This window comes from Sapajus apella, unplaced genomic scaffold (assembly GCF_009761245.1).
Source record: "Sapajus apella isolate SASKATOON/1434 unplaced genomic scaffold, GSC_monkey_1.0 scaffold66, whole genome shotgun sequence".
Taxonomy (NCBI): domain Eukaryota; kingdom Metazoa; phylum Chordata; class Mammalia; order Primates; family Cebidae; genus Sapajus; species Sapajus apella.
Genome location: NW_022437006.1, coordinates 7,335,880 through 7,361,720, shown reverse-complemented (window position 1 = coordinate 7,361,720; position 25,841 = coordinate 7,335,880). Strand labels below are relative to the sequence as shown.

At 33.9% G+C, this 25,841-nt stretch overlaps 1 long non-coding RNA gene across 1 annotated transcript; it reads right to left on the bottom strand.

Annotated features, from left to right (window-relative positions):
• Positions 1 to 2,133: 2,133 nt before the first annotated feature.
• LOC116530419 lies at positions 2,134 to 25,509 on the bottom strand. Its single transcript, XR_004259984.1, has 3 exons — positions 25,498 to 25,509; positions 16,153 to 16,164; positions 2,134 to 2,254 (listed from the first exon to the last, which is right to left on the bottom strand). It is a non-coding gene; the product is annotated as an uncharacterized LOC116530419 (long non-coding RNA).
• Positions 25,510 to 25,841: the final 332 nt, after the last annotated feature.

Here is a 25,841-nt window from a genome sequence, read left to right as displayed (position 1 = left end):
TTATAAGGATTAACAATAATGATGGGCAAAATATTGTTGTTGGTGTTTTTCTGGAGGCTCTATCACAAGTTCTATAAACATGTTGCCCAGTACTTGCTTCCCTTGCCAAAGTCTCTTCTAGCTAGGATTATACATGTGCCCCCAAAACTGCTTACATGTGTCCATTGTGATCTAATCACCTTATTAATGCGTAGAATAGAACACTTCTTGTTTCCCTAAAAAGGTCCTTCTTTGTAAAATAGGTATCCATCAAATTGAGGTTTTCAAGTGGTGCCACATTAAGCATAATACAAAATCTTATTGCAAAATTTTGAATGAAGTTATTGAACTCGAAGCATTAGGTAAATGATTGTAGAGGTCAAAGTTAACCTGCTCCCTCTCTAAACTCCTCCCTAACCTCATCCCAGATGATGTCATACAATCAAGAAGCTCATTAGCTTATTTATTTTTGTTCAAAATTGTTTTTAAGTTCTGCTGAATTAATAGGCAGTCATTTAAGTTTCATACGTAGAGATCTGCTTGTGTAGTGGTTGAAGGCTCACTCACATACAATTGCACACAAGCAGAGTGAGGATAAACAGCTTCCACAGTATTTCTGGTCTTGCTCAATATCTGATAATGTGAAATCTCCTACAATTACCTAATAGACAAGGCTAGTAATTGGTTCCAAAAAATAGATTAAAATTCTAAATTTTAATAAATTATAAAATGCATTTTCTACTATTTCTTCCCTTTTGATTTAAATACTCATAATAAAAATCCAAAATAGAATAAATATTTTAAAGCAATAATAATTTCTTTGTTACTAAAGTATTAATGAAAACATAGCAAAGCTTCCGGTTTTAATCATAATTTCATGTGTCAATAATGATATAAAAATTTGTTGTGAAATTCTCATGAATATGGTTGACACCATTTGACTGTTCCGCTGTGGTTCCCACTATATGTGTGTTGTAAAGAATAATCTATGATAACATGAAATAAAAAAGAGATAAGCTTACTTCTTAATGTTTATTATTACAAAGCAACACATGAAACTTTTTTTTTTTTGAGTTAGCGACTTGCTCTGTCATCAAGGTTGGAGTTCAGTGACATGATCACAGCTCAATGCAGCCTCAACCTCCTGGGCTTAAGGCATCCTCCAACCTCAGCCTCCCCAGTAGCTGCAGTTATAGGTACATACCATCACAGTCAGCTACATTTTAAATTTTTTGTAGAGTTGGGGCTCTCACTATGTTGGAACTCATGGGCTCAAGCAGTCCCGCCGACCTCAGCCTCCCAAAGTGCTGGGATTACAGATATGAGCTGTCACATATGGCCCACTTTGTATTTTTAAATGGAGGTCAACCCATTCATTGACAAATGATCTTGTTGAATGTAACAAATTGATTGTGTCAGAAGCTTCAATTAAATTGAATATGCTTAGATTTTTAAAAACCTACAAACAATATGCAGGTTCCACATACCATTATTGTCACTAATATGGTTTGTCCAGTCATCAAACTTATAAAAACATACCTGTTGAGATTACAATGCATGCTTTTCTCCATAGCAGAAATAAAAAGCCAAATATTAAAGTAAACTGGAATATAATTTTTGCTGTTAAAAATAAACAAAAAACCCAAAACAACTCTCCCAACGTCAGGAATCCAAGACAAAAGAAGAATATCAGGTGATGAATTTATAGCTTAATTGTGGAGTAAAATCTGCTGATAGCTCCATGATTCTATTGAATTTGCTCCTCCCTGAGCAAAATTCGTTCTTGTAAAATGTGTTATTGATTGTTGCCCCCAATATCTTATTCTATGCATATAGAATACTCTAAAACCGTATTTACTGTACAACATTATAATAGCTTATTTATTGTTTGGATCTTTAATTTCTTAAAGAGGCAGATTATGCCTTATTAAGTTTGTATTCAGTGGCTGGTACATAATAGGAATTCAACTAATAGGTATTTTATAGTTTGTTGATAAGCTCAAACCAATGCATGCACATAGAATATAAACTGCATACAAATACATTATATTATACATATGCACATACAGTTGTTTCTTGGTTTCCACAGGGCATAGGTCCCAGAACACCCACACTAGATTCCCAGATGTTCAAGCCCTTTTTATAAAATGATGTAATATTTGCATAGAGCTTATGCACATCCTCCCATGTACTTTAAATGATCTCTGGATGATTTACAATACCTAATACCATGTAAATGTTATGTAAATAGTTGTTATACTGTACTGTTTTAAAACTGTTATTTGTTATTGTATTATAATTTGATTATTATTTGTTGAATATATTTAATTTGTGATTCAGTTCAATCCATGGTTGGACCTGTGGATAAGAGAGCTGACTGTACATAGATACATATACATACATATATAATACCACCATATTTACAAATGAGATATCCCAATATACATACATATATAATATCACCACATTTAAAAATAATGAGATATCCATTAAAGGCATTGTTCTACCACAGATTGTGTGGTGTGTGTGTGTGTGTGTGTGTGTGTGTGTGTGCGTGCGCACATCCTCTCTCTGTTTTTTTTTTTTTTTTTGAGATGGAGTTTTGCTCTTGTTGCCCAGGCTGGAGTGCAATGGCGTGATCTTGGCTCACTGCAACCTCTGCTTCCTGGGTTCAAGTGATTCTCCTTCCTCAGCCTTTTTAGTAGCTGGGATTATAGGTGCCCATCACCACACCCAGCTATTTTTTTGTATTTTTAGTAGAGCTGGGGTTTCACTATGTTGGCCAGGCTGGTCTCAAACTCCTGAACTCAGGCTATCCACCCACCTTGGCCTACCAAAGTGTGTTCCTCTTTTTTAGCAAGAAAAATTGCCAGCAATCTCAAGGTACCAATGAGGACAGGAAATCATTCTGGGAGTGCTGAGGGAGTGTCCCTTTGAAAGGGAGTTCTAATAGTTCTAAGTAGCCTTAGCGGAATGCATGTGGTTGCCAGAAGAAAAGGAATATGAGGATTCTAGGTTTATGTGGAGGTAGCTGCTAGAAATTTGAACTAAAAGTGATGAGTGCTTAAAGCTGTACCCTTAAGACATCATATCTGGGGCACCCTTTACCAATTAAACTGTAAGGAAATGTAATCACCCCTTACAGCACAGCACAGGCACTATCTGTCAGGACATTTGGGAGAATAAAACAGCACATGGTAGTGAGAAACGATAAAACTGTGTTGTGATCAAATTGGTATTCTCTTCTCCTGCTGTGAGTAAAATGGAGTGAGGGCCCTTTATAACAATACCTAGAGAGTTTAGACCATTAAGACATGGGTAGCATACTGGACTTCCTGCTAATACTGCAGGAAAAAAAACCAAATACATTAATTAAAAAATAAAAGGCTACAATTGTATTTGTAAATAAAGGTATGAAGCTATTCCTTTGAAAGATAAATGTGTATGTGCATTTAATTTTATTTACCAATAGTCAGAAATATACAAATAAACTTACATGGCTCATTATAATTTCACTTGAAGAGAAGAAAGATTGTTAGTTTCAAAAATGTCTTTCTATAACATCTTTGTGAGGAAGGTAAACACATTTCAGGGTTAAACTCTAGATTTTAAAAATACTGGATTCTTATTTTCTATGAGAATTGCTGAATTATCACTTAACTACTTGAGAAGAGTTCATTTTCGCCAAAGCCTCCAGAGCACTTCAGGAAGAATCTGCAGTCTGCTGGGAATCTTACTTCTCTGGGACAAAGGGAGTTAAAGACCTTGTGCTTCTCAGTACATTTAACATTCCAAGAAATTTTGTAATAAAAGAGGAAGCAATTAATCTATGAAAAATATTCATAAAGAGAAAAGCACTTATACTTCTTTCAGGAAAAAAGAAGTTGTCAAACTTCACATTAAATGCATTGTAGATGAAATACACTTGAGCAGGAAGGGAGGGGAATTAGGAGTAGTGGTCAAAGGACCCTGTAGCCTAGAGGAAAAGAATCTGATGGAGCACAGCTGCAGCCAATCTGCATAACGTTCTCTACAAGGAAGGAAACTGAGCGATAATGCCAACCAAACAGAATGTTATCACAGTGGCCAACTGCTAGTTGCAAAAGGCCAAGGCAAACTGAGATATTTACATTCAAGAGTAAAACAATTATCTTGTATCTTCTATTTTCACTTCCTGTTAATTCTGTCTTACTAAGAGCGAGATGAGGGTAACATTTTTAATAACTGGAGTTCCAAATCATTTTAGAGAAAATAACATATTTACAAAAAATTTAGTGCTTCAAGTGGGCAAATTCCTCTAAGCAACTACATGGACAGTGCTAGATATAGGGCATATACTCAATCAAGAGCAATTGAATTGAATCAACAGATCACTAAATATTTATCGAGTTACCTACTAAAATGGAGCTTAGGCTAAAGTCAAATCCCAGCTCTGTCCACTATACTCACACAGCACTTTCAAAATATTTTCAACATCCACCTTCATGCTACAATAATTACTTGTTTATGAGTCTATCTTTTAACTACAATTTGAGGCACAGAAAGATAAATGTCATGATTAAATAAATATTATATCTCAATTAGTTTGCTCAATGCTGTACAGACATAGTAGCTACTAAATATTTTGTGAATTTATTAAAAAGTAACAAATGTATTAGTTTATTATTCTTAATTCCTCGGCCTGCCTTCATTGCTGTATTTCTGTTTAAAGTTGCTGAAGCTCTTCATGTGCTCTAGTTAGAATAATACTGACTTCAGAGGATTTTTCTTGGTGCAAACATGTTTTTATTTTGCCTTCTTTATACTTTAAAAATATCAGCTTTATTCAGTTATAGTGTACATAAAATAAAATCCAACACTTCAAAATGTATATTTGAACAGGTTTTGATGAATGTATTTAGTTATGTAACCACTGTCACAATTGATATGGTTAGGTTTTGTGTCCCCACCAAAATCTCATCTTGAATTTATATTCCCCATAATCCCCATAATCCCCACATGTCAAGGGAGACAACAGATAGAGGTAATTGGATCATGGGGATGGTTTCCTTCATGCTGTTCTCATAATAGTGAGTTCTCCTGAGACCTGATGGTTTTATAAGTGTTTGGTAGTTCCTCCTGCATTAATCCTCCTTCCTGCTGCCTTGTGAAGAAGGTGCCTTCTCCTTTGCCTTCTGCTATGATTGTACATTTCCTAAGGCCTCTCCAGCCATGTGGAACTGTGAGTCAATTAAATCCCTTTCCTTTATAAATTACCCACTCTCGGGCAGTTCTTTATAGCAGTGGACTAATACAACCATCATTATATAGAACATTTCCATCACTGCATGAAGTGTCTTTGTGCCGTTTTGTAGTTAATTCTCTCCTCCAGCTCTGGCCTCTGGAAACCACTTATCTGCTTCCGTCACCCAAGTGTCATGTAAGCAAAGTCATACAGCATGTACTTTTATTTAGCATAATGCTGTTGATATCCATCTTTATTGTTGTTCATATCGTAGTTTGTTTCTTTTTATTGCTATCTCATTTTATGGATATACTATAATGTATTTATTCATTCCAAAGTTGATAGACATTTATTATTTTGGCTATTACAATAAAGCTGCTACAAATTTTGCAGTAGAACTTCATCTAAGCATGGGTTTTTGTTTCTCTTTGATAGATACCTAGGAGTTGGATCACCACATCTCATGGTAAGTGAATATTCAATTTTATAAGAAACTACCAATCTGTTTTCCAAAGAGACTACACACTTTTGCATTTCTACCAGCAATATATGAGAGTTCCAGGTGCTTGTCATCCTTGTCAACATTTGGTATTGTCAGTCTTTTTCATTTTAGCCAGTTCTAAAAACCAACTCACTTTAGGTTTAATCTGCATTTTTCTAATGTCTAATGATATTAAGCACATTTTCATATGTTTATTTGCCATTCATATATCTTTGGAAAAGTGTCTGTTCAAATCTTTTGCCCATTGCCATGTCTTCATATTACTGAATTGTAAGATTCTATATACATTCTGGAATAGGTCTTTTATCAGATATATATTTTGAAAATGACTTTCTTTCAATCAGTATCTTGCCTTTCATTGTTTTAAGTGTCATTTGAAAAAGAGCAGAAGTTTTTAATTTTACTAAATGATCACTTTTCTTTTAATTTAAGGTTTATGCTTTTTTATGTACCGAGAATCTTTGCTACCTTAAGATCAAAAGATGCTCTTTTGGTTTTGTGCCTAGAACTTTAATAATTTTAGCTTTTACATTTAAGTCTGATACTGAGATTTTTGGTTAAAATCAGTATCAGACTTAAATGTAAAAGCTAAGTTCTTAGTTTTTTTTCCCTAGAACTTTAATAATTTTAGCTTTTACATTTAAGTCTGATTACTGAGCTTTAACTAAAAATAAATCATTTTTAGTTTATTTTAGTCTTTATATCACAAAATACTGAGATTTAACTAAAAATAAATCATTTAAATTTAGCACTTGCTAAATCATTTTTATTTTTGGTTAAATCTCAGTATTTTGTGATATAAAGACCAAAGTTTCTTTCTCTCTCTGAATGTATATAAATTGTTTTAACATCATTTGTTGAAAGGACTATCTTTTCTTCATTGAATCACCTTGAAACATTTGTTCAAAATGAGTTTATGTACAATTGTGCATCTATTTCTGATATCTATATTTTTTTCCATCCATATGTTTATTCTCATGCCAATCACATATTGTTTCAATTACCGGCTTTCCAGTGTCAAACTCAGGAAGGATTCTCCAACTTTGTTTTCTTTTTTAAAAAAATTGTTTGGGCTATTGGATGATTTCCACTCTTTCCTATTTTATATATACAATGTCAAACTCTAAAATATAGCTTGCTAGGAGTTTAGGTGGAATTGCACTGAAATCTATAGATCAAAATAAAGATAACTGACATGATAACAATATTGAGTCTTTCAAACCATATACATGATCTAACTTTCTATATATTTAGTCTTCTTTAAATTTGTACAATGATGTTTTGTCATTTACAAGATCTTGCATATGTTTTGTTAAATTATTCCTACATATTATTGATGCTATTCTAAATAGTATTAAAATATTTTTAATTTCCAATTTTTGCCAGTGCATAGTAATAAAGTTTTTATCATAGTAATAAAGTTTTTATATAGATCTTAAATTCTAAACAATTTTGCACTTGCTAAATTCTTTTATTATTTCTGATAGCTTTTTGAGAATTAGGATTTTTGACATAGCTGATCACGTTATTTACAAATAAAAAGAATGTTACTTCTACCTTTCTAATTCATCTAGAACTTCCAGTAGATTGTTGAATAAAAGGGATGAGAGCCAACTTCCTTGATTTGTTATTGATTATAGGAGGAAACCATTATATATGATGTTGTACGCTTATGATAAATGATTTTTATCAGGTAGAGGAAGTTTCTTTATATTCCTAGTTTATTGAGCCTCTTTATCATGAATAAAGTTTGAATTTTGTCAAATGGTTTATTGTATCTACTAAGAAGATCATATACTTTTTCTTCTTTAGTTTGTTAATATGGTCAATTGTGTTGATTGAATATTAAATTATAAAATTATGTGATATCCCTGGGATGAACCCTACTTAACAAAAATTTATCATCCTTTAACATCGACTTCTGAACTCTATTTGCTAAGGTATTTTGAAGAATTTTGTGTTTAAGTCCACAGAGTATAGTGGTCTGTAGCTTTCTTTTCTTGTCAAGTCTTTGAGTGGTTTTGGTATTTAGATAATTCTGGCCTCACTGAATAAGCAGAAATATGTCCTCTCCTCTTATAGTTTCTCATCATCATTTGAAAAAGTAAATTCCACAAGTACTATAAATTTAAGAATAAACGCTATAAAATGAAATGAATTCTGTGTTTTATAATATGCTTTACAAAATACATCTTATAATGTTTCATATAAAAGGTGTGTGTATATATATATATATATTATATAGCCATAAAAATTAACAATTAAAAAATTAAGCATTGTAAAACAATGTTTATAATGTTTCATATAAAAGGCGTGTATATACACGCCTTTTATATGAAACATTATAAGGGGTGTGTGTGTATATATATATATATACGTATACATATGTCACAATATGAAGTTACAGATGAACATTAAAATCAATAAAACATGTCCAGATATTTTTGTTATGCATTTTACAGAAATGAATTCTGAATCAAAACTACCTGAAAGGAAAGCTCTTTTACATAAACAATTTAATAATAATATTTTGAAACCAAGCCTATAATATATCAACAAATAATGGCTAATGGACCAATTATGAACAGAGACGTAAAGATATGCTGAATTTCTCATATAGTTTTTTTTCATTCCTGGCTTTCAAATTTAGAGAAACAAGATTACAATTGTTTTACAATGCTTAATTTTTTAATTGTTAATTTTTATTGCTATATAAGTGTATATATTTATGGGATACATGAGACATCTTGATATAGGCATACAATGCATTAAAATCACATCAAAGTAAGTGGGGTAACCATCACCTCAGCTTTTACAATGCCTACTTTTTATAACTAGTAGAACTAAAAGTGGTTTATATAACTACCAAATTCTTGCAGAGTTTAAAAGAAAATAAAAATGATCCACATGTTGTGTGTACATGTGTGTGTTTGTGAATACATCCACATGTACATACTAGTGAGCAAAACCAATAAAACCCAGGATGAGAACTTCTATTTTAAACATAAAGTTATGAAAAAAAATTAATCAACTTTAACCCTCAATTAAAGGGAAACTAACATTTATGAAAACACTAAATACTTTTTAAGTTCAAACACAAAATGTCAGAGAATGTTAAACAACAGCAACGACCACCACAACACAGGAACGTTCCAAAATTATCAACTAGGGACAAATAAAAAGAAAAAACAAGTGTGGATGGAAGTTAGAACTTAAGGCAACCCAGACAAGGTGGCTCAAACCTGTAATCCCAGCACTTTGGGAGGATGAGGTGGGCAGATGGCTTCAGCCCAGAAAGTCGAGACCAACCTGGACAACATGGGGAAGCCTGGTCTCTTCAAAAAATACAAAAATTAGCCAGTTGTGGTGACACCTTCCTGTAGTCCCAGCTACTCAGGAGGCTGAGACATGAGAATCCCTTGAATCTAGGAGGCTGAGGTTGCCAGTGAGTTGAGATCATGCCACTGCACTCCAGCCTGGACGACATAGTGAAATTCCATCTCAAAAAGAAAGAAAGAGAAAAGAAAAGAAAAAGAACCTAAAGCAAAGAAGACTCACAGGAACTAGAGAGACATATGTCAATAAAATGTATACAATAAAAAAAGAACAAAGTGCAATGACATATGTTAATACAATTAAACTTAGTTTCAGGGTGAAGCAAAACAAAAATCCTTAGGAAAAAATTCACCCAACATAATTGTTTTGAGTGACATTACACACCTATCTCAGCTTTTAATAGGTTAAACTGACATAAAAATAAATAAAGGTATAGAAAATTTAAGTTAATTGAAAATTAAGTTAGTGTTTATTAATGGGTGCGTATCTACACACACACGTATACATAATACCACTAATTATAACCTATAACTTAAAATATTTTAAAACCTTTTAAAATAATAGTGTTACAAACATCCATGTATTTGTCATTCATCTTCAATAGCTGTTAACTCATAATTTATGTCATTTTACTCTTCCCTGGATTATTTTAAAGCAAATCCAAGGCATTATATCATTCCAACTACTAATACTCTTTATCTCTAAAACATAATTTCAATAACACTATTACATTTAAAAATTATCTGTTATTACTAAATATGATCAAATATCTTCTTAGTGATTAAACGTTTCCAATTGTCTCATAAGATTTAAAAAAATTATTTGTTCAAATCAGAATGATTGCAAATTTAAAAGAAAGTAACATATACAAGCAGAAAACTGCATACTCAGAATCACAAGAAATATTGTAGAAGGAGATGTATCAGAATGCTGACAGTATTTATTTCTGTATGGCAAAATTTGAGCTTTCAAAATTATCTCTTTATGACACTTAAACATTCTTAAAATTTCCTGATAATATACAAGAGGTCATTGCAGTCATTCCTTATCATCGTTAAATAATGACACATTTGTTAAATAAGATAAGTTAAGATCCAGTTAACAATGGGGACCAAGTTGTTACTTAACAGTTGCTGTCTGTTTTCTACTATAGTAATTTGTCAAGGATTTGTCAATGTGTAAAATGAAAATTAAAATAGAATGGATCATCAATAAAAAACACATTTTCTTAGAATATTATTTCATTCCTAAATGGAATTATAAGGCATAATTTCATTAGCCATAATACTTTTTAAGACTCAAAAAGCAACTCTTCTTAACCAAGGGCACTGTGTTTTCAGAGTTATGAAAACAGCCCAGAAACAGTTAAAGTGACATTAGTAAAAGTATGTATATTTGTATTACTATGATATTTATATTAAAGAAACTTATATCAGGAAATAGTCTAGATACTCAGTGGTATGTTTGAAGCATAGGTCTGTTTCATGTCTTGTCCCTGCTGAGCTGATGTTCCTGGATGAAACCAACTGCACTTAAACTCCTGTATTTATTTTTCTGTCTCTGGGCCCTGTCTGAGGCTTCTTAAGATGTTGTTACAGTAATCTGCTATGTGGAATGTCTGGAGGTGTCTCTTACTTCTCTGGCATTAAGAGACAGTGATTTGGTGGATAGCAGAATTTCAACTATGTGTAGTTTTATGAGATACTGTATATGCGCCCCCTACACACACACACACCCCTTCTTTGTTCTCGGAGGGTCTCAAATGACTCTAAGCATCTAAGGACATTTCACTTTATAATGAGCTCAAAGCTTTGGATAAGGAAAAGTATTTTAGAGAGGGAAAATGGAAACATCTCATTCTGCAATTTTTCTACCTTGATTTTTACCTTATCCACATATCTCAGACCCCTTTCCCGGCTCTTATTTTTCTTGCAACACTACTCTTGTATTAGTAATGTAATTGTTGTATTTCCCAGGTATTCACAAATTTAAAATTAGGATTTGAATTTACATTGCAAGAAAGGTTTACTTAACGAAACTTCAGTTCTAGAATTTGAGATTCACTCACAGACAAGTTAGGGGAGGAGAGTAGAGTAGAATTGACATATTTGGGGCCAGCAGAAGGGGAAATTTCCATAGTTTCCCTCAAATTATGCAATATTAGTAGCAACTAATTCTTCTAGACCTGGGTAGAGAAATGCTTTAGATTAGCTGATCTTTTAGAACACTACTCTCTCTCTCCAGTAGATTCACTTGCCCATGGGTGTGCACACCTAGGGTAGAGATTTTGAACAAACAGGTCTGGGTGACATTCCGCAGCCTGCTTAAGTGATTGCTTATGTGAACAACTTAAGGGACACTGATGAAGACTGAGGGTCCCAGGCACCTCGCTGGGCTGCCATGCTGCCTGCAATAAGCATCGGTTGAGTAACTTCTTTGAGCACAACAGTTCAATCTTAATGGGAAGAATAACATTAACCTATGAAAACCACTTGAAATAATTTGATTGTTTAGTTTTTAAAATTAGCTTACAGTCATCTAGAGTTAATGGGGCACAAAATAAATATGTTTAAGGGGTGAAGAAGGAAGTTTGGGAAGTTGTGTATTATCAGAAAAAGTGCTGCAAGAATTCCTGACCAGCACTGAAAGCACAGGGATAGTGGCTTTCTTGAGAGAGTAGTGCCTAATTAATTAATTCAATGTTTTGCTAGTCTCCTTCTGATGAATTCAATTCAGTGATGTGTTTCTCTCAAAAGAAGTCTTAAGTTTGGTGTGGTTGTTCTCCTAGTCCCCTTCTCCTCCTGCTGCCTTTCTTTTAGTTTCTCAGTTTTATTTCTCTAACATAGTTTATGTTCTGGTGATTTTAAACCTCAAAAAATAGTTTGAACATGGAACAAAGTAAATGTCTTTGGTTGTACAAATTGTAAATACTTCCACATAACAAATGAGATGCTTTCATATTTTGTGTTCAAGTTAGATGTAAGCTGTATAATAAAATATAGTAATTTGAACATATAACATCCTTGTTTATACAACTGAGCTCTAAAGTTTGATATATACAGAAACAGGTCTTAGCTGAGCAAAGCCTTTATTTTGGTTTGTTTCTGGAATATGACCCCCTCCTGTCTGTGTATTTTGGGGGCCTGAATCTGACTCTCAAATAAACTCCAAAAAGGAGAAATATGGTAGCAGAAGAAAGTTAACTTCTCTGGAACCATTACCTTAATGATCTTCCTTTAAGTGCTATCTAATACATGACCTCCAAAGACTGAAATGTACTACAGGCTTTTTAAACAACAATGAGTATTTCTAGTTTAGTATGGCAAATCAGAAATGCTGGTTCATGACCCCAGCTCCCAACCCCAACAATTTCCCTTGACTTCCAGTTATGATATCTGTGAATGTGTACATGAAAGACCAAAACTGGTATAACTCTAAGAAGTAAAGATAAACAAAAAAATGCATCAAAAATTTAGGTGAAATGAACAGTAATTGTAGTTTTTGCAGCAGAGTAATGATCCTGAGTAGAAAAGATAGGGCCAAAAGTCATCAGGACTCTCATATGCCCAGTATCTATGCCTGACTCTGAAAAGAGTGTCGGAGCCCAAGTCATGCAGTCTTTAATTTGGGCCATCTTGTGGATTTTCATATTTATGTAAAGCACATGGAGAACCTATTGAAGAGTTTTCAGCAAGATAGTGAATTATCCTTTGAAATTATCACAAGGACTGCAATATAGAGAGTTAGTTTTATAAAACAGAAAGAATGTGTTCAGGGCCAGTAATAGATTGGGGAGGATGACAGTAATGGAGACTGGGATGAATAGAGAGATTTAGGCAGTATCTACGAGTTGGTAAAATGGAGAACCCTTGAAGATCAATTAACTGTAAGTGGTGGCTGAATAAGAGAAGTAAAAGAAAATAAACATATTTTTATCTAAATGCTACAAAAATTATTTAATTCAATCCAATATCCCTTCCATTGAGCAAGGAATAGAAGCAAACTATAGAAAATATCAATCTTAAAAGAATAGCCAACCTCATATCATACAATATAGTCTTAATTCTAAAATGCCTGTTATGTCAGTATTTAGTGTTTCTGAAATCAAATGTGCCCTACAATCACTGGAAAATTAACTTACTGTCCATCAATCAGAAGACTGTCATATATTATTCATTGAATAGAACAAATCTATTTTTGAGGGAGATTACTCAGCCTCTGCCTATTTCCTTTTATAGTTGAGAAAGACAAGATCCCCTGTCTGAAGTCAGATGCTCATCCATTAGTCTAAGCTTACCTTCTTCCTATCGTATTTCAATTCTTCTGTTTAGTGAAGTCAGACAGAAGTAGATTCACATTCCACATTTACTCCTTGTTATTTATATCACCCTAACAAGATAATGTAATCTATCAGAACATCAGTTTCATTATTTTGTAGCAGGGATGGGTAAACACCAAAACACCTAGGGGTTATTTTGCTGTTTGGGAGGAATACATGTAAACCTTATATTAGATAACTGTCATATAACTAATGAATTGTAGCTGTTCAATAAATGGCAGTTATTTCACCAACGTGCTCCTCCATTATATGATGGAAACTTTTGTGCATCATATAATAGTATAAATAATATGAAGTCAAATTAAAATCAAGTTAATATATATCAAACTCTCATCATCACCTCACAGTTTTTCTATGAAAATTTCATTTTTGGATTGCTTTATTCTAATAATTGTTGTAGAATTTCAATCATTCTTTGATGGCCTTCACCTTACTACAATTCCAACATCTGCTCTGTTGCTAAGTTTTAGTGATTAGATCTCTAAACGACTGCTTATATTTGTCACTGCATTTCCATTTTCATTTATTTTAATTCAAGATACCGGCAACTTTAAATAACTGTAGTAGACACTTAATGAGTTTCCCACTTGTATACTCTCATTATTCCCTGCCAGCATCTTTTCTTCCACCTGTGGCCTTAGTTTTCTGTATATATCTCAAAACCTTCAGGGGTTTCCAATAAACAGTCAAACTCATCACTTAAGCCCTTCCATGTTTTGCTTACATTCAATCCTTACAGTCTATTTTCCCACTATCCTCCTACAAAGACGTCACAGGTCAGTGACCCCAGACTACCAGCTGCCTCACAAACACCCTGAATTTTTATCTACTTGAGTCTTAGCTCATATTTTCCTTCTGTTAGACATCTCTTGTCACTAAAATCACTGACTGAAATCCAATTCTTAGCTGAAATGCCAGTTCCTCTATGGCAATTTTTTCTTAATTCAACCCACTTGAATAAGTGAATAAAATCCTGTCTTCCTCTGAACTGCCACAGCACTTCAGGCTTCACATATACCCCTTCACTTACAGATATTTGCATGGTGCTTTTATAACTTATGTAATATCTCTCCAACCCAGGATTATTATGATACCTGCAATTACCCTAAAAAGTTAATCCTTCTGTGCCTCTTCAAAAATAATATTTTTAGGTAAGTTTTATAACTTACCTAAAGTTCCATTTATTTGGAAAAGAGCACAAGTGTTGCATGGGAAGTGGACAGAGGTAACCCATCACTATGCAAACTATTCTCTCTAGAAATTCACCCCCGGAACCCAAAATTATATACAAACAACAGATAATACACTTACCTTAAAAATTATTTTAACAAGAATCTATTATTGTTTAAGTATCCTCCCTTGGGGTATTTCTCATACTTATTGAAGAGGAAAACTTTCTTTTTCTTACTCCTCATTAGGTTCATGGCTGAGGCACCCATAATCAAATACAGATTAATAAGATAAAAGCATACAAATTTATGTAATATGTTTTATGTGACATGGGAGACTTCATAAGGGGATGAAGACTCAAAGAATCAGAGAAACTTGTATATTTTTATGCTAAGTTTGATTTAAAAAATGTTGACAGTTGTGGAGAAGTGTGATTGAACAAAATGCGTTGTGATCTAACGGTAATAAGCTGGGAGAAAGTTAGCAAGGCCTGTTTGTTCGGATTCTTCTCTGTGTTCCTATGACTTCAGAGATAAGGAAGTTCTTTTCCTTGGGATGTGGGGTGGACACCTCACACATGATAATCCTATTATTTACTCAGAGGGTGGTCAGAGAACTGTTTCATGATCTGCTCTCAGAAAGAAAGGGTGAGGGGAAGGGGAGAGAGACCATCCTGCTTCTGCTGTTTTCTCAAATACCAAGATGCCATATTTTGGGATCCTGAATTCCATCACCCTAAACCTCAACTGTCCTATCAAAATGGTTCCTCCTACCACTTATATTCTTTTGTATAGGAATTTACAGTAAACACGTTTTCTTTATTTTATTACATTTATTATAATTGTGATGCTATTGTATACCAATGATATTTTAGTACTCTTTACAGATGTGTGTCCTGAACAAGTGCCTAGCTGTCTTATTTCTACTATATTTTGACCTTTGAGGAACTCTCAGGTCCTGGAAACAATCATTGCAAAAAATATCTCAAGCCTTTGAAGTAAAATAAATTATGTCATAAGTAATTATGTTTTTCATTTCTACCAACTTAATAAATACCTATTCTGAGAAAAAGAAGATGAGTTTAGTAAACATCTGAATAAAATATCCAATGATAAAGAATGATGGAAGAGAAAACCAATTTAACTTTGATGAGTGCCAATTTATCCCCTTCCTTACCAAGGTATAGACCACGCTTGGTATACCTCCTCATTTTGGCTTTATTATACTCTGTGGCAGATAAGTTTCTGCTCATGAACTATTAATAATTCCAATGTTACATATAAATAATCAACTATTCTGAATTTTTTTAAACACGCACACATACTAAAGATGTTTGTTTTAATTGGCGTATTCAGTATTTGTGGTATGATACAAGGATGAAAACAGCTCAAATTAGTGACTCTCTCATCTCTCATTTTGACAGCACCTTTTTCAAAGCACCAGTATTAGCCACTTAGAAAGTGGATTGATGCCAATGCTCAGAGCACTACTTCTTCCTTCAGCACACCAGATGGTACTAAAAATTCAAAATATTTCCTACAACAGCTGTATCTTTGACAACAAAATTAATACCAGCCAAAATACCACTGCTATGTGAAAGACATAATGATCAGGCTCTTCAGTTTAATATAGCTAGCCATATTCTAGGGTATGATAAGAAACAAACAACAACAGCAAAACAAAACAAAATCAGGATCTGATCAACTCTTGCTAGATGTCCATCAGATGTTCTGTGTAGTATCAAACACCAGAAGCACAGCCCCCAATCCATTCATCATGGAACAGCTGCTCCTCTCAGAATGTGAATTACACCTTCCCCTGAAGCAACCATTAATCCATTAGCACATTTTCACCACTAAGCTTTCCCAAAGAGCATCATATTTTTATTTTAAACTCGTCTTTGTTTGAGGAAATAAATCTTTTAAGGAGGATTTGACTAGAAATTAATCTTGAAACTTCTCTAGATTGAAATAATACCTTTTTTCTTATAAAATTAAACGAATGTTTTGAGAAAGATGAAAATTTTACACCTGGTTTAAAATAGTTTGAAATATTTGTAACAGCTGAATGGAACCTACACATCTGACGTGTACATTGTCACAAAAAAACTTAAATAGAATATGAATTTGAAAAAGAAACAGAAGGTAGATGTCGATGATGAGTATTAGTCTAAGTGCAAAGATAATTAATGTAAGGTGTTAATAAACACCTTACAGGAAGATGGAATAATAGTTACAAGAATATAATTCTTTTTCTTCACTTCAGTGTACAAAATAACATACTAGGTATTTATCTCATTTATAGTTGTAAGAAAACAAAGAAAGCAAATTTCTAAGCTTTAAAAGTAATAAGGTGGATACCGTCAGCTTTTCAAGAGTTTTGCTTCTACAAAAGACTAATTGTTTGGTTATTTTACATAATGATCTGCCTTTATGAGTTTAAAATATAAATCTCACCTGAAGTAAGAAAATATTGTTATGGTGGAATCCATTATTTTATTCTAACTTCTGTCTTAGGATCTAAAGAGAGAGGTTTACTGAGGTACTAACAATGTATATATTAGAAAAATGTCTTTATGTGCATTTTTGGTCATTAATAATCAAAGAAATCAGACTTCCTCAGATATACTTTTAATAATAATTAGCTTACTAAAACGTTGATTCAAATGTGGTACTAGCTGAAGCTGCTTGCAATTACAGAAATTTATTGGTAAAATGCACAGGAAAAAATGTAAAGACTTACAGAGAAAAGGAATGACCCACCCTTCCCGCCAACAAATATTGTTTCCTGTGGATCTATATGACACTTTCTTTTCAAGGTTTTGAGAAATCCATTGGTGAGGGAAACACCAGCCTTTCTGAAAAGCACTTTAGTGGATTTTTGTTTTCAGAGGTATTAGTAGATGCTGCATTTGCATTGGGCTCCCTAATTTTAGTGACGGTAGTAGGATCCCTGGATGGTGGCGGCCTAGAGGTACCTAAAGAAAAGAACAGAGGATGCAATTAGTAGAGAAAAAGCATAACCAGCATGGTAAATCAAAAGAGTTTGACCCGAAGGAATATTTGCCATGGCTAATAGATTACAGGTTTCATAGAAATAAAATAGATCGATAGACCATTGTATTAGATTTTCATGGTTGTCAAAACAAATTACCACAAACTTACTGGCTGAAAACATTCACCATCTCATCGCTTTGTTAGTTCAGAAGTTCGAAATGAGTCTCCTTGGGTTAAATCAAGGTATTGCCCAAGTTGCATTTCTTTCTGGAAACTCTAAGGGAATAATATTTTTTTTGCCCTTTCCAGATTCAAGAGGACAACTATATTCTTTAGCTCATGGTCTCTTTGTCCCTTTTCACAGCCAGCAACAGTGGGTTAATTGTTATCACATCACATCTCATTGCCCTGACCTCCTCTTGTCCCTACCTCTTCCACATGTAAGGATCCTTCCAATTACATCAGACATGCCTGGATATAGTCCAGAATAATTTTTCAGTTTTAAGTTAAGCAGATCATATTATGTAACTTACAAATGTAGCTTAAATGATTACTTTTAAGTTAAACTTAATTCCATCTATAAACATTATTCCCTTTGCCATGTAACCTACCATATTCGGAGTTCCTAGGCTTGAGATTATGGGAGTCATTATTCTGCCTATTACAATGACTAAAGTCATCCTTTATATGTAAAACCTAAATACTTCCACCTCAAGCAAAGAGAGGTTTAACCAGCACAATAAAGAATGTTGTACACTTAGTCAGCTTTCATACCTGACTTAGTTCAAATGCATAAAGTCCCTTAAGTAAAGGGGTAAGATAGTTACCACCAAAGCAGGACTTAGGATATTCAGGAAATAAAATAGAATTTTGAACTGAGCTAAATATACATTACACAGTCCATCATGCCCAGTTTGACTCTGAACCAATACTTTGGTTCTTCACTCAATTCTTGAAGGTATGTTTGGCAATGATATTTCCAGTATTTGCAAGTCTCATTTGACTGTATGTTTAGTAAGAACTTCATTAAAATGAAGGATCAAGTGGAAATCCTTTGAACTTCTCTGCCTTAGCAAAAGAGTAAGTAAAAAACCAATATTGTATCCCTGATGGAATTATGAAGCTTAAAGCCACCAGCAAAGACAGCTGGAAAGATACAAGGGTGTCAGTCTCTATAGTATCCTCTTTTAACTTTCGAATTTACATCATATAAAAGACAAATTTAACTAGGAGAATAACAATGGATTATCAAAGGCTAATCGGGTCATGACTTTTGAGAAAATCAATATATCTCTGGCAAATGACATACAGCTGAGATGGCCAATCCTATTTTTTTCTTAAATAGCATGCTTTTACTTGGCAGAGAAAACAGTATACTTTTATCATCTTGTTCAAGATTATATCAGCTTTGTGACCTAATTTACTCTTCAGTATCTTTCTCTACTATCCTACAGGGTATCATCATCGGTTACCTATACTGATAGGATTTTCAGAGAAGAATTCTAAATGCCTCTCTCTCTCTCTCTCTCTCTCTCTCTCTCTCTCTCTCTCTCACACACACACACACACACACACACACACACACACACACACACACGTGCACACACACACACATATATATATATGTGCCAGAGAGTAGGAGGAAAATACAGATTATTCACCCCAGTGATGTTTCCATAGATCAGGGCCAGATGGTACATATTTTAGGATTTGAAGTGAAAGGTCAATATCAAAGACATTATGTAGGTACCCATGGCTTAACAGTGAGCCCTTCAAACAGTGCTCACAGGCTGTCAAAAAGCAGGTGGCAGGCTAGATTTGACCTGCAAGCTACAGTTTTCCAACCTCTAGTCTATATCACTGAAGTATATAAAGACATCCACTTCAAAACTAGGAATTTGTTCCTGTGTCTTATTTTACTAAGAGAGAGACATAGTAATTGGTATTTTATTTGCATTTTAGAGTTAAGATATATTACATCTAAGAGTTAAATATTAATCTTTGGCTTGAAAGTCTGCCAGTGTTGATTGGGTTCATAGAATGAAAAAGTGTTCCATTTAGTTCAGGCTGCAATGAATGCAGTTCTGCAACTCACCTGACACAGTGATTTCAAGGTTTCTCAGAATGTTTTTAGCAGATTAAAGTCCATGTGATCAAGGTCGAGCATAGGAGCAAGTTAAGAAAAAAGAAAGAAAAAGAAAGCGAACCAGTAGAAGGATGGGAGTGGAGAGCCCCGCCCTTATTTCAGAGCACACCCTTATTTTTATTTTTGGCAACTGTTTACTTTTAAAAAACTGTAACTTGGTTGACATTGAAAACTAGGTAATCATGTAATCCAAGATGCCCAATATGAACTAGATGTTCTCTAACCTACATAGACATAAAGTCATTCCAAGCAGTACTACAGCAACAAGTGGAAGTGGAAAAATGGGACTAGATCTACTGTTTCTGTAGAAGAAAATCAGTTGCATAAACTAGTTGCTTATACTGTTGCTTTCCTATATGTGCTGTTTTGCCAACCCATTTCCAATGATGAGATGACTGATAAAATTAAGAAAAAAAAATTTTACTTATTTTACAAATACATTTTCATGATGCTCTGGCACGAGCTTAAAAGGGTCTATGGATGCATTGGAGCCCCATTAAAGTGTGTCCATAGTAGATAGCAAAGAAAGGATATTTGCCCAGCATTAAAAAAAGTCAAGAGAAAGATCTTATTTTTCTCTTAGAGTGGAAGGAGAAATGATGGTCCAAATCAAAGACACATGAAAATCTTGTCTGTAACGAATGAATTTTCAGAAACAGATATGGAACTAAAATTTATAGAATGGTCTTAGAATGTATTACATGAGAATGCCCACAAAAAAGCTCACGGACATTAACAAGCTCTGTAGATATCCTTGCGCTTCATTTCATAGATGTTGCCAATACATGTTTGATGAGTTCAAAGCAATGTGGCAGGTGAATGGTAAAACTGTATGCATTGTAGTCTGGACTGAATGGAGCTCATTTTGCTCAGGACCCCATCAAAAGGGGCAGGCTTTTAGGTCAAAGGTAAAGTGCTATATTTATTTATACCTACATGTAATACACATTGCCTCCAAAATGCAAAGAGGTTCATCTATTATTATGTCTCTTAGTAGCAGAGTGACTTGATGAAAAGGGTCATATTCTCACGTATAAATGGTTTGCAAGAACTTGTTAATAGAGTTGCTTTCACCAAGATTCACTCAGCTACTGCCATCACTGACTTCTCAGTTTTCAAGTAACAACAATCTACCTCGAGTTCCCATTATCTCAGGACAATTAGTTAGTTACCTGATGGTTGGTTTATTATAATAAACTGATTTTTTTCATGGGTGGAAGTATCTATTCCAATTTGATCTCATTCGAAGGCATTTATTCTAGACATAAATTTGCTTTTCCTATCATACTTCTTCCTAGCATCATTATAAGTAAATTTCACTAATGGTTTATATGCCATCATACCCCTCACCACATGTCTTCTCCTCACTGTACAATTAAAGAATCAAAGCCTAGAGCTAATGCCCTTAAATTTATAGCTCTTATGAAGACTCCACTTCCCAGAAGTTGCTGGGCTTACAGAATGGTTGAATGCTTTGTAAAAGGCTTATTTATCCCACCATCTGGAAGCAATGCCTTGTAAGGCTGGAATGCTGTCCTTTAGGAAATGGTAAATGTTTTAAACCAATAACCAATAGTGCTATTTCTTCGGTAGACATAATTTAGGAATCTGAGAATGCAAAGGTGGACATAAGGAATTCCTCACTATGATACCAAACAGCCCACTCACAAGATGTTTTTGTTTTCTATTCCCAAGATTCTTGGCCCTGTTGTTTTATATTTCACCAAGTGACACAATAATGATTATATTCAATTAGAAGAGAAAACTGCCAACTTATTATTTTGGGATTTTTTCACACCATTGAGTGAATAGACAAAACCAGATTTCTGATGTTTTTTGGGGTCATTGATCCTTATTATCACGGGGAGTTGGGATTGCTACTATTCAGTAAGGGCTGGGAGGATTATGGATGGAAAACAGATAATCTCTGGGATAATTCCTTTTATTGTTATGTCTGATACTAACAGTTGAAGAATATTACATAGGGTTGGCTCTTCAGCCAACTGAAATGCATGTCAAAGTTAAAGGACCCTGAAATATAAAGTAGAAAAGGGGAGTCAAATATGTAGCTAAGACCTACAAGAAACTGTGGGAGTGATTATTGTAGTCACTTCTTGTATGCATGTGTGTATTTACCTGTATATATGCATCATACATGTAGCTAGATATATGTAGATGTATATGTGCTTTTATGTGTGTACATACTTTATACAACATATGTGTTTATAGTATATGTGTGTATATACATATAGTGTGTGTGTGCATACACATATCTTTACAATTTTTTTCTCTATATCATTACTATATATAGGGTATAGGGTATACCATTATTGTATACAGAGTATTAGAGTGGTCTTTCTTTGTATTTATTTATTTCAATAGGTTTTGGAGGAACAGGTGGTGTTTGCTTGCATGAATAAGTTCTTTAGTGGTGATTTCTGAGATTTTGGTGCAGTCATCACCTGAGCAGTGTATGCTGTACTCAGTGTGTAGTCTTTTATCCCTAACCCCCTCCCACCCTTTTCTTTGAGTCCCCGAAGTCCATTGTATCATTCTTATGCTTTTGTATCTTCATAGCTTAGCTCCCACTTATGAATGAGAACATACGATGTTTGGTTTTCCATTCCTGGGTTACTTCATTTAGAATAATGGTCTCCAATTCCATTCAGGTTGCTGCAAATGCCATTCTTTCATTTCTTTTTACAGCTGAGTAGTATTCCATGGTGTGTGTGTGTGTATGTGTATGTGTGTGTATCACAATTTATTTTTCCAAGAGTAGTCATTAACTTTATAATTTTTTCATAGGTAGTAAGATATTGAATATGATATTGAATCAGTATCTTGACTGAATATTGACTGAATATATTGAGGATAAATATATATCATCCCCAAATTCTGAAGATGGAATTTAGTGCATCCCTTAATGAGAAATTGAGGTGCTCCATTTGTTAAGAGAGTAATGGAATGTTTGGATTTGTATGAGCAATGACTGTATTTTGTTACAAAGCAATAACTTTTTAAATTTGAATGATGAGGAAAAGAATGATCTTAATATCATGCTAGCATGAATGACAAAAATTTCTTGGCCGTTTACAGGAAGAGAGGAGTTAATTGTCTCCTATTATAGGGGCTAAAAGAGCTACATACTCACTTTTTTACATTCCTGTGCAAAGACCATGAAGAATCTTTTGGTAGCAGTGGTGGTGACAGAGGCCTTCAGATTCTAGGGACTGGATAACAGGAGTGTTCAGAGCTACAAGTGTGATGTCTTAGAACCAGCATCTGCTGCTCCAGGGATGTGAGCTGGCATCCAGGGCTCTGCAGTCGCAACCCTGTGGTCCTCCTGGCCTAGATGTGCGGCTTGATTTGGCTGAGCTTCTAACCACCCACCTTCCTTTTGATTTGGGGTTTAGTTCTCCAGCCTTCCACACAATTCTGGGTATCTTTCAAATCTTTTTAATAAATTGGTTTTTTATTCTTCAATAGGCCAAATCAATTTATGATAATTGTCTTAGGACCCTGTTGAGCATCACACTCTTTATTCAAAATGTTTTTTCCCAAATGTTATTGTCATCAGACTGAAATGCAAGAAAGTACACTTGGGTTGTTTCCCAGTTTTCTAGTATAGATTTTTATTTTTTACCTCACTGTACTGGTATAGTCAATGTATCATTTCTCTTTACTCAAAAGCTCCATTTTGTCTCACACTAAAAATTACTCAAAGAGGGAGGGATTTATGTAGCTCAAATTAGCTTCCTAATGTCATAAACAAGAAACATAAATTTTGAAGTCAAACAATCTGCTGAATATATCTGATGAAACATAAATCCACTCAAAGTAACAGTAGCTATTAACTTATATTTGGCAAATAGTGTATCTCTAATCACTTTTTTTCTGATTTCTGGAAGTCTAGATTCTTTATTAAAAGAAAAGCATCAGGAGGCTGAGGCAGGAGAATTGCCTGAACCCAGGGGGCGGAGGTTGCGGTGAGCCAGCCGAGATCGCGCCATTGCACTCCAGCCTGGGCAACAAGAGCGAAACTCTGTCTCAAAAAAAAAAAAAAAAAAAAAAAAAAAAAAAAAGAAAAAAAAAAAAAAAAAAAACAGTAAAAATGAATTCCACAATTTAGAACATTTTAAAAATGCATTGTTCCAGTAGATGGTCTGAGATTAAGCAAAACAACTACTCATTTCTGAAAATTCCTGGCAGAGTTTTTCTTTGAATACTGCTTGGAAATAAATAGTAGCTCTTCCTGTCATCTGCTCTAATGCCTTTGTTTCCAGGGTCACTTATTTGTTTTAACTGAGGCCTTAATTTGTTGTTATTGCAGGGGAGGAAGTTGTCAACATAAACCTATCTCTGGTATGAGTGACTATCAACTTTGTGAGGACCTCCTGATAGTATTACCAGTTTTGAGACCCAGGCCATTTTCATCATTGTAAACATAATTGTGTGATTTAAATCATTTTCCATGAACATGTAGGACCATCACTCTCAAATTTTATGAGTTTGTACCAGTGACACAAGAACAGTTTGAGCCCTTTTCAGCTGGAGGATAAAGTGCCCATGAGAGTAACACTTGCACACCTGCTCCCCATTCATCCAGACAACAGGCACTCTTTACAGGCTCTTTGGGGATTCAAGACAGAGTCCCAAAGGATAAGGTAAGAATGAAGACATGACTGTTTCTCACAGTGAATGGTATTTGATAGTGGATGTTCAGGAGAAAGATTAAACACACACACACACCCCGCCTCTTAAAAAAGCTCAACAATGAATGAATGCTCTCTATGTAATAATCATTTTTAGCATTACTAATTTAATAGGTTATACCTCCTATTACAAAAACAAAAAGGAAAATTCTGTTGGTCCCATAAGAATATGACCCCTAAGTGAGCAGAAGTCCATATATGGCACTATTGGATAAATTTTGCTTTACTTCAACAAATAAACTAACGGAAAACATTTTCATCAACTTTATTTTTACATATTTTATACTGTCTTTATTCCTGTGTTTAATCAGTTTTCTAATCAGTTGTTTTGACTTTGTTAGTATCTAAAGCAGATACACAAAGGATTACACAGTGTGTTGACAGATATGTTATAGGATGGGGCCCTGAAATAAAAAGTTAATGTCACTATGTCATTTCTCCTTCATTGATTTTTTTTGTAATTCTGTATGAATGTCTTTACTATGAAATAAACCTTTTGCGGGATTTCAGTTTTCTGTTCCTGAGACAAATATGTAATCAAATAACGATTAGAAGTAAATATTTTGCAGACTTTATATTTTAATAGACTAGGTAAATTTTATATTTCTGTGGTTTAACTGGCAACCACTTTAAACACAACAAAGGGGAAACCTTCATCGTCCAGGTAGACAGTGGTTGCTAAACTGGGAGGTGACTACGCACACCTTTCTCCAAGCCATTTTAAAATTAAATTCTGATAACAAACTTAGGAGGAAGGTATTATTGGCTACACCAGAAACAGACATATAAAAGATTAAATAATTTATCCAAACTCACAGAGCTAAGAAATGGCGGCGTCGATAATCAAATCTAGATGTATTTGACTACAAACATATGCTATTAATACTCTATCATTCTATCATATTGTCTCCCAGAAATATCTTTATTCCAAATTTAATGGACTTAATCATTCTTAAATTAAAATTTTTTAAAGCACAGTCAATAATAAACATAAAAAGTAAACTAAGAGAGGAAATTGGTATGTATTGAATGTCAAGGGCATTCACATCTGTTTTAACAGGTTGTTGTCTGGCCTGTGCAATTTAAATGTCACAAAAAAATTCTGAGATAAATAATGTTACCTTATTTTATAAATGGAGAAACTGAGGCTGAAACTGAGAATTTATTTTTACATGATTATACAGCTAATAAGTAGAAGACTTATAATTTGAACCTTGTGTACTTTAACTACAAAGACTGGGCTCTTTCCACTAAGTGGTACTATTTTCATTACTTTTCTAAAAGTAGGATGGAAGAATAATTTTGCACAGAGCTTCTATAGAACCAGTGAGTAGGGGACTGGAATAATTTCTTCAGTTTTCAAGGTTTTAAGGAAATGTTCAGATTTCAGGAAAAGGTTATAACAAACTCATAGGATGTGTGATATATTGTTTTTGT